Source organism: Oryctolagus cuniculus, chromosome 5 (assembly GCF_964237555.1).
Source record: "Oryctolagus cuniculus chromosome 5, mOryCun1.1, whole genome shotgun sequence".
NCBI classification, from domain to species: domain Eukaryota; kingdom Metazoa; phylum Chordata; class Mammalia; order Lagomorpha; family Leporidae; genus Oryctolagus; species Oryctolagus cuniculus.
In genome coordinates this window covers 67,992,795-68,006,947 of record NC_091436.1, presented here as the reverse complement: position 1 = coordinate 68,006,947, position 14,153 = coordinate 67,992,795, and positions in this window count along the sequence as shown.

Below are 14,153 nucleotides of genomic sequence, written 5' to 3'. Positions count from 1 at the left end.
TCTTTATCTCTTTTTACAGTTTCTTACTAGAGTCAGTTTTCTTTGATAGAAGGATAGCTACTGTTGAGGTTTTTAGTTTCTGTTTACCTGGTATATCTTTTTCCAGACCTTCATTTTCATTCTTGGTATATCTTGATTTGTGAAGTGAGTCTCTTGTAGGCAGCATGCAGTGGAGTCTTAGATTTTTATCTATTCAGCTAACCTAAATATTTTGGTGGGAAATTTAATTCATTTACATTAAAAGATAGCAAGGATAGATGAGAACTAACACCTGTAGTTTTGTTGATTGGTCACTGATTATATCTGCTATGTTAGTGATTTTGGTAGTGTCCCATGTTTTAATGATGTTCACTTCTAACACAGGACTGCTTCAGTATTTCTTTTAAGACTGGTCTAGGTGATAAATTATCTGAGGTTTTGCTTATCTGTGAAATAACTTAATTCTGTTCACTTATGAAGGATAGCTTCAGCAGGTACAATATTCTGGGAAATCAGCAGCAGTTGGTCCAAGTACTTAGGTCATCTTCATCCATGTTGGGGACCAAGATGAACTTCCTGGCTCCTGCCTTGATTGGGAATTTTTTTTTTTCTTTAATCCTTCGAACATATCATCCCATCCTCTTTTGCATGTGGGATTTCTGGTGAGAAGTCAGTCAGTAGGCTAATTTGCTTTACTTTAAATACAACTTGACACTTCTACTGTCTTTAGGTTTCTCTTTTTTTCCTTAAATTTTGACAATTTAGCTACAGTATACTTTGGAGAAACTGGTTTCTGACCGAATATGCTTGGGATCCTTTGAACTTCTTGTATCTGGATTTCCATGTGTCTTACAGGACCTTGGAAAATTTCAACTGTTATTTGATTTTGCAGATTCTTAATGCTTTTATATTCTCTTCTCTGTCAGAAAGTCCTATAATATGAATAGTCACTTAATAATATTCCATATTTCACATAAACTTTCTTCATTCTTTTTAATTCTTTTCTCTTTTTTGTACAGTCTGGTTATTTCGAGTCTTGTCTTTCAGATAGGAAACTCTTTCCTCCACTTGGTCTATTTTGCTGTTAGCGCTCTCAATCACATTCTTTATTTCAATAGTGAGAATTCCATCTCCAAATTTTTTATTTAGTTCTTCTTAAGGATTTCTATCCCCATAGTCAATTTTTCACTTATGTAATTCACTGATTTCTTCATATTTTAAGCTATCTGTATTCCTTTGCATCACATTCAATTTCCTTAAAGTCATTATTTTGAATTCTATCTATTCCATTTTATAGATTTCTTTCAGATCAGGATCTAATTCTGGAGACCTATTGTGGTTTTTCTTCTTCTTCTTCTTTTTTTTTTTTTTTTTTGAGATTATCATGCTATCTTTCTTCTTTGTGTTTCCTATATCCCGATATTGATATCTGTATGTCTGCTGTAATAAACAATTTTAAATTAGGTGGTTTTTTTGAAAGCACTTTATGGTTTAGATGGGATGCAAGTTATCACTGGACTTCTTGCTTTGGCTTTGGTTCTAGATGAGCCCAGAACTATAGCTTCTGAGTGATTTCTTTCACATTAATCAATCTCAACTGTGTCTATAATTGAGACAGGTGCTTAATCTGCTGAGGTTGCAAAGGGTAGAAACGTGGCTTTTAGGTGAATGTGGGCTTCATTGGGTTTATATTTTTAGTCCACAGAGAGCTTGATGTCAGTTACACTGGGGATTTTAATACCAGTGCCGTGTTCTTGGTGCTGTGGGAGACCACAGCTGCTGTCTGTTTGTCTTACTGCCAAGCCTGGTTGACAACTTGACTTGAGGCACGAATATCTGTATCTCTAGGACTGTGTGATGTGAATGGATCCTTCCTGAGATTCCACTAGGAGAATGCAGCTCGTGCTTGATCTTATAAAACCAATAGCCCTAGTTCCAGAACTAGGGAATGTGAATTGATCCATGTTCCGATACTACTGGGTGGCTACAAGTTATAAAGATTTTGTACTGTCAGGGATGGGTCCAGAAAACGGGAATGCAGTCAGGTCCTCTCTAGATCCACTGAGTAGATGCAAGTGGGTTTGAGGAAATTATGACTATTTGCTACAGTCATGGTATTGCGAGTTACAGTGGAGTCATTACCCAGATCTACCAGGTTGGGAATCAGATGATGGGGATAGCGGTAACCACCTGTCTGAAGAAGAGCAATACAGGTAGGGCCAGCCTAATACAATGAGTGAGTCCAAATTACTACAATTATACCACCAACATCAACAGCCCCCTTTCCACAAGGCACAGATGAAAGTCCCCCTATTTCTCACAAAGCATGCTGTGGTGGGGTTTGTGGCTGAATTTCCCAGCACTATGAGCAGAGAAAGTTTCTTCAGGTTGGGTCTAGATATTTCATTGGCTACTGCTGGTGCCAGCCTCAAGAAGCTGAGGCAAACACCTTGAATCATGTAAAGTAAGTGAGTGCATCCCTAGGATTAATTTTTAAAGCTCCCACTGTTGCATGATGCAGGTGTATGCCCCACCACCACCACAACACAAGTTGCCTAGACTCTGTCTCTGGCTGCTTCTGATAGCAGCAGGACAGAGAGAAGCTTTGTACAATTCCGTCTGATGGACTGTGGGGTGTGGGAGAGGAGGGAGTCACTGTGGTCTTCTCAGAGCCAAGCACTCAGACTGCAGTTAGCTCCCCTGCAGGAGTCACTGTCAGTGGGACACTGTGGAGTTTTTCAGCTGAAGCTGCCAGTGCTGGATGTCTGGCAACTTCCCTCTACCTTGACTAGGGAAGACAGTTTCTCCCAGGAGGGAGCTGGCAGTGCCACATTGCCAGCTCTAGAAGTGTAGCTGTCCTCTTTCCATGCTATCCCACAGAGTCCTCTTCTGATTTGTCACTTCTCCATTGCAGATTTCCGTCTGCCAGTGAGCTAGACATAGAGTCCTTCCTTTACTTTCTCATACGCTTCTACAGATGAAGTTAGTGTGGCTTCTGACTATTTGGCCACCTTGAGTCCCATGTTTTTTATTCTTGATCAAGATTGATTTTGCTATTTGTGCTATTTCCTCCATCCACACATTTTAGTAGTCTGTTACCTAGTTCTGTGCAAAATATCATTGGTACTTCAGCAGGAATTGCATTGTATATGGACATTTTAATGAATATAGATTCTCCCAATCTAGGAAAAGGAGTGTCTTATGTTTTTCCTAGGTATTTAGTTTTATTTGTACTGACAGGAAATGGAATTGCTTTCTTGAACTCCATTTCAAAAACTTTGCTATTGGTATATAGCAACATTATTAATTTTTGAATATTGATTCTATACCCTGAAAGTTTGATTGATTTGTATATAAGTTCAAAATGCTTTTTAAGGAAATCCATGTGGGTTTCTATATGCAATATCATGTTATCCACAAGCAGTGATAAAACAATTTGATTTCCAGTTTGAATACTCCTCATTGAAGTTTTGGTTTGCATTTCCATGAGCATTAGCAATTTGAGCAATGTTTTCATGTACATATTATATCTGTATTTCTTTTTGTATTTGTATTTAACTTGCATTTCTCCCATTTTATCACTGGAATATTTAATTTAATTATTTATTTGTTAATTTTTGCTGCTGAATTTCCTGTATTTTTCAGTTATTAACCACTTGTCAGTTGCATAATATACAAATATTCTCTCTCTTATTCTGTAAAATGTCTCTTAACTCTGTTGATCATTTCCTTTGCCATGTGGAAGCTTTTAGTTTGATAAAATCCCATTGATCTATTTTTGCTTGTGTTCCTTGTGCTTTTGATATGTGATCTAGAAAATCCTTGCAATGCCAATTTCCTGAAACATTTCCCCTTTTCCTTTTACTAGCTGCAAAGCAAGAACTTTAATCCACTTTCTGTTGATTTTTGTCCATAGGAAGAGGATATAGGAGTCTGGTTTCATTATTATTCATGTGAAAATTCAGTTTAACTAGTCCCATTTATTGAAAAATTGTCCTTTTTCCAATGTGTGCTTTTTGCAATTTTTAAAAATATTAGTTGTCTACAAATATATGGATCTGTTTCCAGAGTCTCTTTCTATTCTGTTCACTTGGTTTATATGTCTGTTGCATGCCAAAATATTGCTGTTTTAATTACTGTAGCTTTGAAATATATTTTATTTCTAAATTTGTATATAATTTTTATTTTTAAGTTTATTTGTATTTATTTAAAAACAGAGAGAGAGAGAGAGATAGTCTCCCATGTAAGTGGTAGGGACTGAAGTACCTGTGCCATCACTGCTGCCTCCAAATACACAGCAGGGTGAAGCTGCAGTCAAAAGCAGAGCCAGGGGCCGGCACCGTGGCTCACTTGGTTAATCCTCTGCCTGTGGCACCGGCATCCCGTATGGGTGCCAGTTTCTAGTCCCAGTGGCTCCTCTTCCAGTCCAGCTATCTGCTGTGGCCTGGGAGGGCAGTGGAGGATGGCCCAAGTACTTGGGTCCCTGCACCCGCATGGGAAATCAGGAGGAAGCACTTGGCACCTGGCTTCAGATTGGCAGAGCACTGGCTGCGGCAGCCATTTAGCGGGTGAACCAACGGAAGGAAGACCTTTCTCTCTGTCTCTCTCTCACTGTCTACAACTACCTGTCAAATAAAAAAAAAAAAAAAAAAAAAAAGCCGAGTCAAGAGTCAAACCCAGGCAGTATGATATGGGCATGGGCATCTTAGCATTTGTAACAAATTTCCAAACCTAATCTTTTATTTATATGTTTATATAGTTTACTTGAAATGCTGACAGATGGAAAGAAGATGTCACATCCATTGGCTCATTTCCCAAATGCATGAAATACCAAGGACTAAGCCAGAGTAAACTAGAATTTGGGCAGTTAGTCTGGTTCTTCCATAAGTGTGACAATGACCTTAATAATTAAGCTATCTCCTGCCACCTTACACATTGAGTTGGTACAGAAAACAGAGCAGGTCCAATTCCAATTCCAATATGCATTCCAATATGAGATACAGGCGTCCCAAACAGCATCATCCCCACTATGTCAAATGCCTGTCAGTATAACATACTTTAGAGTCAGATAGTACAATATATCTTGCTTTGCTCATTTTCTGAAGAATAAATTGGCAGTTTGGAATATTTATTGTTCCACATAAATTTTAGTAGCTTCTAATTCTGTTTTAAAATTGTAATTTTAGGCCAGCGCCGCGGCTCAACAGGCTAGTCCTCCCCCTAGCGGCGCCAGCACCCTGGATTCTAGTCCCGGTCCATTCTTAGTAGAATGGACATTTCAATGTATTTAATTGTTTCCGTCCATTTATCCATATTCTCTTCAGTTGTTTTCAATGATATTTATGGTCCTCTTTGTAGAGTTCTTTTAGCTCTGGTTAAATTCATTGTTTAGTGTTGTTTTTTTGTTGGAAAGAGGATTGCTTTCTTGATTTATTTTTAGGTAACTTTCTATTGGTGTGCAATAATGCGATTTATTTTTTACACTGACGTTGTATCCTATAACTTGGCTACATTCATTTATTCACCTAAGAGATTTTTTTTAAAGATTTTGTTTATTTATTTGAGAATTAGAGCTACAGAGAGAGACATCTTCCATCCACTGGTTCACTCTCCAAATTGCTGTAATGGCCAGAGTCAGGCTGATCTGAAATCAGGAGCCAGGAGCTTCCTCTGGGTTTCCCATGCAGGTAAAAGGACCCAAGCATTTAGGTCATGTTCCACTGCCATAGGCAGAGAAATGGATCAGAAGAGAAGCAGCTGGGACAAGAACTGGCAGCTATATGGGATGCCAGCACTGCAGACAGAAGCTTAGCCTACCATGCCACAGTGCCAGTCTCAGCCTAAAAGTTTTGCACTGCAGTCTTTGAGGTTTTTGCTTTATAAAATTGTGTCATCTACATACAGTGAAAATGCTTTTATCTCCTTATCAACTCTTTCTCTCTCTTGCCTGATTGCTCTGGACTCTCAGTACTGTTTTCAAAAAAAGTGGTGAAAGTGGACATCCACATCTTGTTCCAAATATAAGGGAGATTATCTTCAATATTTCCCCACTCCGTATGATGTTAGCTGTTTGCCTGATAAATGTGCCCCTTAATAGATTGAGTTACAGCCTTTACATACCTACTTTGTTCTAATTTTTAAAATAATGAGCAGATGTTGAATTTTATCAAGTGGATTTATTGATATGATAAATTGTATTTATAACCAAGGGAAACAGTAATCTAATTTTTTTAAAAAAAGAAATCTTGTTCAACTTGGTAAAAATGTTAAGCTACTTTTATGCACTCAATAAATTAAATGTTTAGTCTATGTCACTTGTGTACTATGTACTGTATAGTAAATATCACAACAGTCCTAAGGAATAATTGCTTAATTATCCTATTATCTTTGAGATAAATTAAGTATTTAATAAAACTAGACTTCAAATGTCAAAAAAATCTAAAACAATACATCTCTAATTGAAAGGAGAAAAAGAATAATTATAAAGCTACTCTAAAAAAATCACTCAAAACATGAAAACAAGCTGAGAATCAATGACCATATTTGATGAAATATGCTTAATTTAGATTATTAGGCAATATGCTTTATTTTCCACATTTTTATTTTAATTAACAATGAGGTAAGATACATAGAAAACAACGTGATGTCACTAATTAGTAAAAAGATAGTAAAGTTTGAAAACAAGATTATTAATTATTTAGCTATTTATTTTAAAAGGTATCATGGAAACCAACAAGCTACACATTTGGGTCATCCTGACAAGGACATTAACATCAAAAAATTCAATTAACATCGAAGTTATATGAACCAATTCGGTCTTTACCTACTACGCCACAGCGCTGGCCCAAGCAATTCAGTCTTTGATTCATACATTTAAATCAGCAATATCTACTTAGCAACTCATAATACATATATTTATCCTTCTCTAAGATGCTGAAAGTGTAGAAAAGAAAATTATTTCCATAACCATGTAAACAACAATCTAGAAAGTAATTTTGTCATGCAAATTATGACTAGTTCAGTAAAAGTTAATTAAAAGAATATTAATCATTTGCATTTTTAAATTGCTATCAATAATATCTCAGTCATAGTTTAATCCACAGTAATTCTTAGGTTTGTAGAATGAAATTATGTATTATATTTTAAATTCTTTAAAGATTATTTATTTCAAAGAATTACACAGAAAGAGAGAAAAAGAGAGAGAAATCTTCCATCTGTAGGTTCACTCCCTAAATGGTCACCAATGGCCAGAGTTTGGGAGGTCCGAAGCCAGAAGCCAGAAGTCAGGAGCTTCTTCAGGGTCTCATTTGTCAGTACGGGGGCATCTTCCACTGCTTTCCTATACACATGAGCAGGAAACTGGATCAAAGTGGAGCAGCCAGGACTCGAACCGGCACCCACTTGGGATCCTGGTGCTAAAGGCCGCCCACACCATCAGAGTGTCGACCCCCATTTATTTTGTTTTAAGGCAGAGACAGAGACAGAGACCCTCCATCTGCTGACTCACACCCCCAAATACTCACTACCTGCTCCATTCCAGGGTGCACATTAGCAGGAAGCTGTAATGCGGACTGGAGCCAGGACTCAAACCGAGGCACCTTGCATTGTGATGTGCACATTCCAAATCACAGCTTAAATGCTACCCTTCACATCTGCCCCGACAGGAGATTTTAAACACTGAATTTGATGCAACTTTTGACATATAAATATCATAGACATGGAAAACCACATTCATTCTTAATAAAATCTGATGAATAAGACTCCACACTTAACATTTTTAGGTGCTAATTGTGATGACCCAACAGAAGACCCAGATGCACTCCATTTATCAAAATTTTGAGTGTGTGGAAAATGATAAATGTCTATAACGATGTTCTATTTCTGCCCAAATGAATTTAGGTGCAATGAATCCCACTTCTTCACTGACAGTACATCATAGCACTGGGCAAAATATTTCAAAGATTAATAGCCTGTCAAGGAGAGCTCAAACTGATATGAATGATCTGCAAAATTATATATCCCTGTGTTTGAAATTATTTCATGCAAAAATGTGAAGAACTGCAGAGGGTACATATGATATTTTAAATGCATATAGAAAGTGTCAATATTTTATTTAAAGCTTTCATGAAGAATAATGATGGAATGTTAAAATAGAACCCTATATTCAAGTAGCATTTTAAAGATTGCAAGTGAAGTATAGCAGTTTAGGATCACCATATGACAATCTGGCATAAAGAATAAGAGAAATCTTCCAAAGAATATGACAAGCTTGCCTAGAGATTAAATGAAAATCTATCAATATGTAAAAACAAGTGAAGAGAAATATTTTTTTTGACTCTAATAGAAAGAGCTTGCTTGCGAATTTTGGAAATTAAAGTGTTGATACAAGCAGAAAAGTCTCTGAAACTGCTAAAGGACCTTGACCTAGATTTCTTGGAATTCGTGAGATTCATCTACACGCTACAGTATTTCATAAGAATGTGAAATATAGCAATAATACCATCTTTATTCACTACACTATCACAGCAGAAGAGATAGGCTCTGAATATTGTTTTTGGCTCATTCTTGTAATTTCTTTTGGAAAGCAAGAATTCGATGCTTCTGGAGGCAGTAGTAATACATACTTCTTAAGTGCTACACTAAGAAATAAATTCAATACTCCCTATACTCATGAGTTACAAAAAAGTATACCTCAAAATGAAAGAGAATTTTTTTACTTACTTATCTCCCAAAATATCTTCATTTTTCTCTTCATTTTTTCAACATCATGATTAGAACAAGTTGATCTACAGCTATTTACAATTTAAAATTCAATACTAATAAAGACAAAAAGTTACACATTTAGTTTTTTATTTTACATGAATTTGTTTGCTGATTAAATATGGCTATCTTATGTACAGAGAGAAACTTCAAGAGATGTTTGAATTCATATTCAAAACAATGTTTGTGGGATGGGAATTCTGCTGTAACAGATAATGTCAACAATTGAGACACCCATATCTCACATTGCAGTACATGGTTTGGAGTCCAGGCTACCCCATTCCCAATACGCTTTCATGCCTAAGTGCTTAGCTGCCTGCCACCCATTTAAGAAATTCAGATGAAGTTTCTGGTTGCTGGCTTTTGTCTGGTTCAGACTCTGCTGTGTGTGTGTGTGTGTGTGTGTGTGTTTAAGACAGACAGAGAGAGAGAGAGAGAGAGATCCTCTCTCTTTCAAATAAATTATAATAAACTTTTAGAAATAAACAATGTTATCTATTTGTTGAATGGATAACAAGGTCAGCATTTGAGGCTACCAGCTACAGCCTATTTTTAGAACATCATGGTATAAACCTTATAAAATAAATATAAAGATAAATTATAGAGATATATAGATGATAGAGATGATAAAATGATAGATGATAAATATACATAGTCAGAGAGAACATATATGAAAATGCAAAAAATACATTTGTATTGTACTGAAACATGTTAATAGAAATTGTAGAGGGGCCAGCATTGTGGTGTAGCAGGTAAAGGCACCCCTTGTGTTGCTAGAATCACACATGGGCGCCGGTTTGATCCTGGGTGCACCGCTTCCCATCCAGCTCCCTGCATTGTGCCTGGGACAGCAGCAGCAGATGGCTGAAGTTTGGGCCCCTTAATCCACTGGGGAGACCTGGAAGAAGAAGCTCCTGGTTCCTGGCTTTAGTCTGGCTCAGGCCGGGTTGTTGCCACCATCTGCAGAGTAAAGCACTGGATGGAAGATCTCTTTCTCTCTCTGGAGATTGTTCTCTGTAACTCTGACATTCAGATAAATAAAATCATTCTTTAAAAAAAAGAAATTGAATAATATATCTACAGCAAAGTAAAAATAGAATATTTTGAAATTGATGAGTCTGAAAATTGAAAAAAACAAATTTGTATACATGTTGAAATAGTCCAAACTAAACCACAAAAAATGAGGAAAAGTACTGGTTTCTATAGGGCTTTAAGAAGCAGCTCATAATATTTTAACCCATGCAGGGAAACTTAGCCTTTAAAACTGAAGAAATATCTTTCAATCTTGATAAGATTTCATGTATCAACATAAGGAAGTAAGAAAGCTGGAAAGAGTGTCATTTCCAGTCTTAGAGCAACAGTGAGCTTGGCAACTTTGCTTAAATCCATCATAAAGCCAAGGGAACATAATAAATCAGTCATTAATACACAGAATGGAAAGCTCTTGATGGAAAATTAAATGTGAATATCTGTTTACCTGTAATAGATTAAGCAAACCGCTTGAATGAAGAATTCAGATGGAATAACCTGGGGTGGCCTAGAGTGGGCCTTGTTATGAGTTGCCCTTGTATTCAGAACATCTATGGGTCAGCAGAGCACTGCTAGAGGTACTCAGTATTATTTTATCCTGATGCTATATTACTATATTGTCAGGAAACTAGGAAATAATTTTCCAATAAGGCATTAATAGTCATTTTATTTAGTGGGTGGTTAATTTGATGGGCAATGAATCCTTTCTTTTGTCAAAAATGTAGGACATTAAACATATTGCTTTACAATAGAATATTGTTATTAATCTCCCAGTTCTTTTCTGGTTTATTTTCCAATGTCTAATTCTGGATATTGGATATGTAAGAAAGTAGTTTTCTTCATGTGTATCTCACTTAAACCTCATTCTGTGGTCATGAGCCTTGAATATGTTGTTCCCTTATTTACATATCTTCTGTCATAGAATATTTATACAGTGAGGAATTAATTCTTGCTCTTATTAAAGACTTTACACATAAAAATGTAATAGGCAAAAAAGAATGGAAAACCGGTTCATATCATTACAAAAAATTGAGGAGAGCCAGTTTCTCTTTTCCTGAAGAAAGAATTTAATATTTTGAGATTCTTTTTTCTCTGTCTAGAAATAATTACCTTTAAGATGTTAGCAAATTACCCTACAGTTTTTTTTTTCTTTATAGCAGTTTATTTGTAATTACTGAAATTGGAAACCACTCAAATGTCCATCAACAGACGCAGTCACCTGATACAATAAACAAATTTTTCTATATCTTCCATATCCACTGCCCATCGTATACAAAATTTTAGCAATCAAAATAAATTTTTCATTGGAATAATTGTTCCTCTGATAGTAAATATGACTAGAAGCATAGGAATTATCAATTCATTCCATAAATTATTAGTGGCAAATTATTTTGGAGTTTCATCTCTGTGAAAAAACAATGATATTTAAATGGTATTTGGATGAGTCACTTGAGGTAAACAGTGTAAGGTACAGAAGATAGTAGTACAAGCCTATTTCAAGTCCCCTGCAGCCAGTATTTCACTTTTTAACATGTCTGGGCTGGACTTGTATCGCTTGCAAACAACAACTTTTAGCTGGCCTTCATTTCCCCCCTTATATTTTTAAAAGATTTCACCTGGTATGTTATTTACTTTATTTCTAATTAACACATAATAGCTGTGCATACTCATATTTATGGGGTACAGTGTGGCAATTCAGTAAATGTACATAAGACATCACTAACAATCAGAATAATTAGCATCCCTTAGTATTTAGAACTCTTATATTCTTCTCATGAAGTTATTTTGAGATATAGCATAAATTATTATCCACAGTCCCACTAAAGTGCTGCTGTCAGTGATACTAGAAACTAACACACATGAAACCTGTATTTGGGGACCTGTTTCCAACCTCCATCCCCATCCACTCTACTTTTCCAAGACCCTAATGAGCATTATTCCACTCTACTTTTGCAAGATCAATTTTTTTGGCTATCATCTAAGAGTGAGAACATAGGGTATATGCCTTTATGTGCCTGGATTATTTCACTTAGCATGCATTCCAATCCCATTAACACTGCTAGCAATTACCAGATTTCCTTCTTTTGTATGGCTGAATAATATTACACACTGAATACACATACTCCTTATCCATTTATCCACTGAGGGTTACCATCTCAGCCATTGTGAATAGTGCTACAATAAAGAGTGTAAGAATAACTTTGATAAACTTATTTCATCATCTTCAGATATATACTCAGTGATGGCATTGTAAAATATGGTTTCATTATTTTTTCTCCTTTCTGGTTTCCTTAGTGACTATATGAAATATCCATTTTAACTAAGGTAGGATGATATCTACTGTATTCAGTTTAATATAGCCCCCTTTGTCTATGTAATAGTAATAACTTCCAATCCTGAGCATGAGGTGCACTTTCATGTGTGTGAGTATAACCTATTCAATGCCTTTTACTAGTGCCTTAAATTTTTCATTGACAAAATCTTTCACTCCCATAGAAAAATTTATTCCAAAGGGTTTTTTTTTTATTTTAGCTTTTGTGAATATTTGAACATAATTACTTCTTTTATTTCATTTTGATTAAGTTTTTTTTTCATTTTCAGTTATCTTTATATACAGAAGATCAATTTTGTATATATTAAGTAAAAATTTCAACAGTTTGCACCCACACAGAAATACAAAGTATAAAGTACTGTTTGAGTACTAGTTATACCATTAATTCACATAGTACAACACATTAAGGACAGAGATCCTACATGAGGAGTAAGTGCACAATGACTCCTGTTGTTGACTTAACAATTGACACTCTTCTTTATGGTGTCAGTAATCACCCTAGGCTCTTGTCATGAGCTGCCAAGGCTATGGAAGCCTTTTGAGTTTGCCAACTACTATATTATTTAGACAAGGCCATAGTCAAAGTGGAACTTCTCTCCTCCCTTCAGAGAAAGGTACCTCCTTCTTTGATGGCCCATTCTTTCCACTGGGATCTCACTCACAGAGATCTTTCATTTAGGTCATTTTTGATTAAGTTTTTCTAAAAAATTATGTTATAGAAGCATTACTTATTTTAGGTTGATTTTTATATCATGCAATCTTATTAAATTTGCTTATCTATTCCTTTTTTTAAAAAAAAGATTTATTTATTTATTTGAAAAGCAGAGGGAAAGAGACAGAGAGAATCTTCCATCCACTGGTTCATTCCCCAGAAGTTGGGCCAGTCCAAACCTAGGAGACAGGAGCTTCTACCAGGTCTCCCTCATGGGTCACAGGTTCCCAAAGACTTGAGCCATTTTCTGCTGCTTTCCCAGGTACATTAGCAGGGAGCTGGATCAGAAATAGAGCACCTGGAACTCAAACCAGCACCCATATGGGATGCTGATGTTGTAGGCAGCAGCTTTACCTGCTATGCCACATGGCAGCCCCTGACTATTTATTCTAACAGTTTTGTGGAAAACTTTAAATAAAATAGTGTGATTTACAACCAGGGGTACTTTTAATTCCTTTCCAAATTGGAAAACCTTTATATATTTCTCTTGCTTTATGAATCTTACTAAGACTTCCATTAATATGCTGAATAAAGATGGTGATAGTGCGTATCCTTGTTTCCTTATATTTTAAGAAGAAATACTTTCAACTTTCCCACATCAGTATGATGTTGCTATGGGTTTGTCATAAATAACCTTAATTCACATGGGGAACATTCCTCTATACCTAATTTGTTGAATGAGGAATGTTGAAGTTTTTCAAATGCTTCTTTTGTCTCAAATGAGGTGATTATATGAGTTGTGACTATTATTCAATTCATGTGATCTGTTAAGTTTAATCATTTGAATATGAAGACAAACTTATATCCCTAGAATACTCCCCATTTAATAATGGTGTTAAATATTTGGGATGTGCTGTTGGATTCATATTGAAATATTCTGTCTGTAGTTTTTTGTGTTTTTTTTTTTTTTTTTTTTTTTTTTTTTTTTTTTTTTTTTTTTTTCCTTTTGCATTGTCCTTGTCTGATTTTCGTTATTAGGGCAATGCTGGTCTCGTAGTGTAAGTTTTGGAAAAATTTCGTTCCTTCAAAATTTTTGGGATAGTTTTTAAAACGTTGGTGCTACTTTGTTAAATATTTCAAAAAACTTTAGTAATAATATAACCCAATCCTGGGCTTTACTTTGTTGGGTAACTTATTATAGATGCCATCTTATTTTTCATGTTTTCTGTTTTGTCATCCTTCAATATTGATACATTGTGTGTTAAAATGCATCCATTTCTTCTTGGTTTTCCACTTTGTTGGAATATGATTGCTTATTATACTCTATTATTAGTCTTTTCATTTTTTCTGTATAAGTAGTATACCACAAAATCTCTTTTTTTACCCTGGTTTTATTTGTGT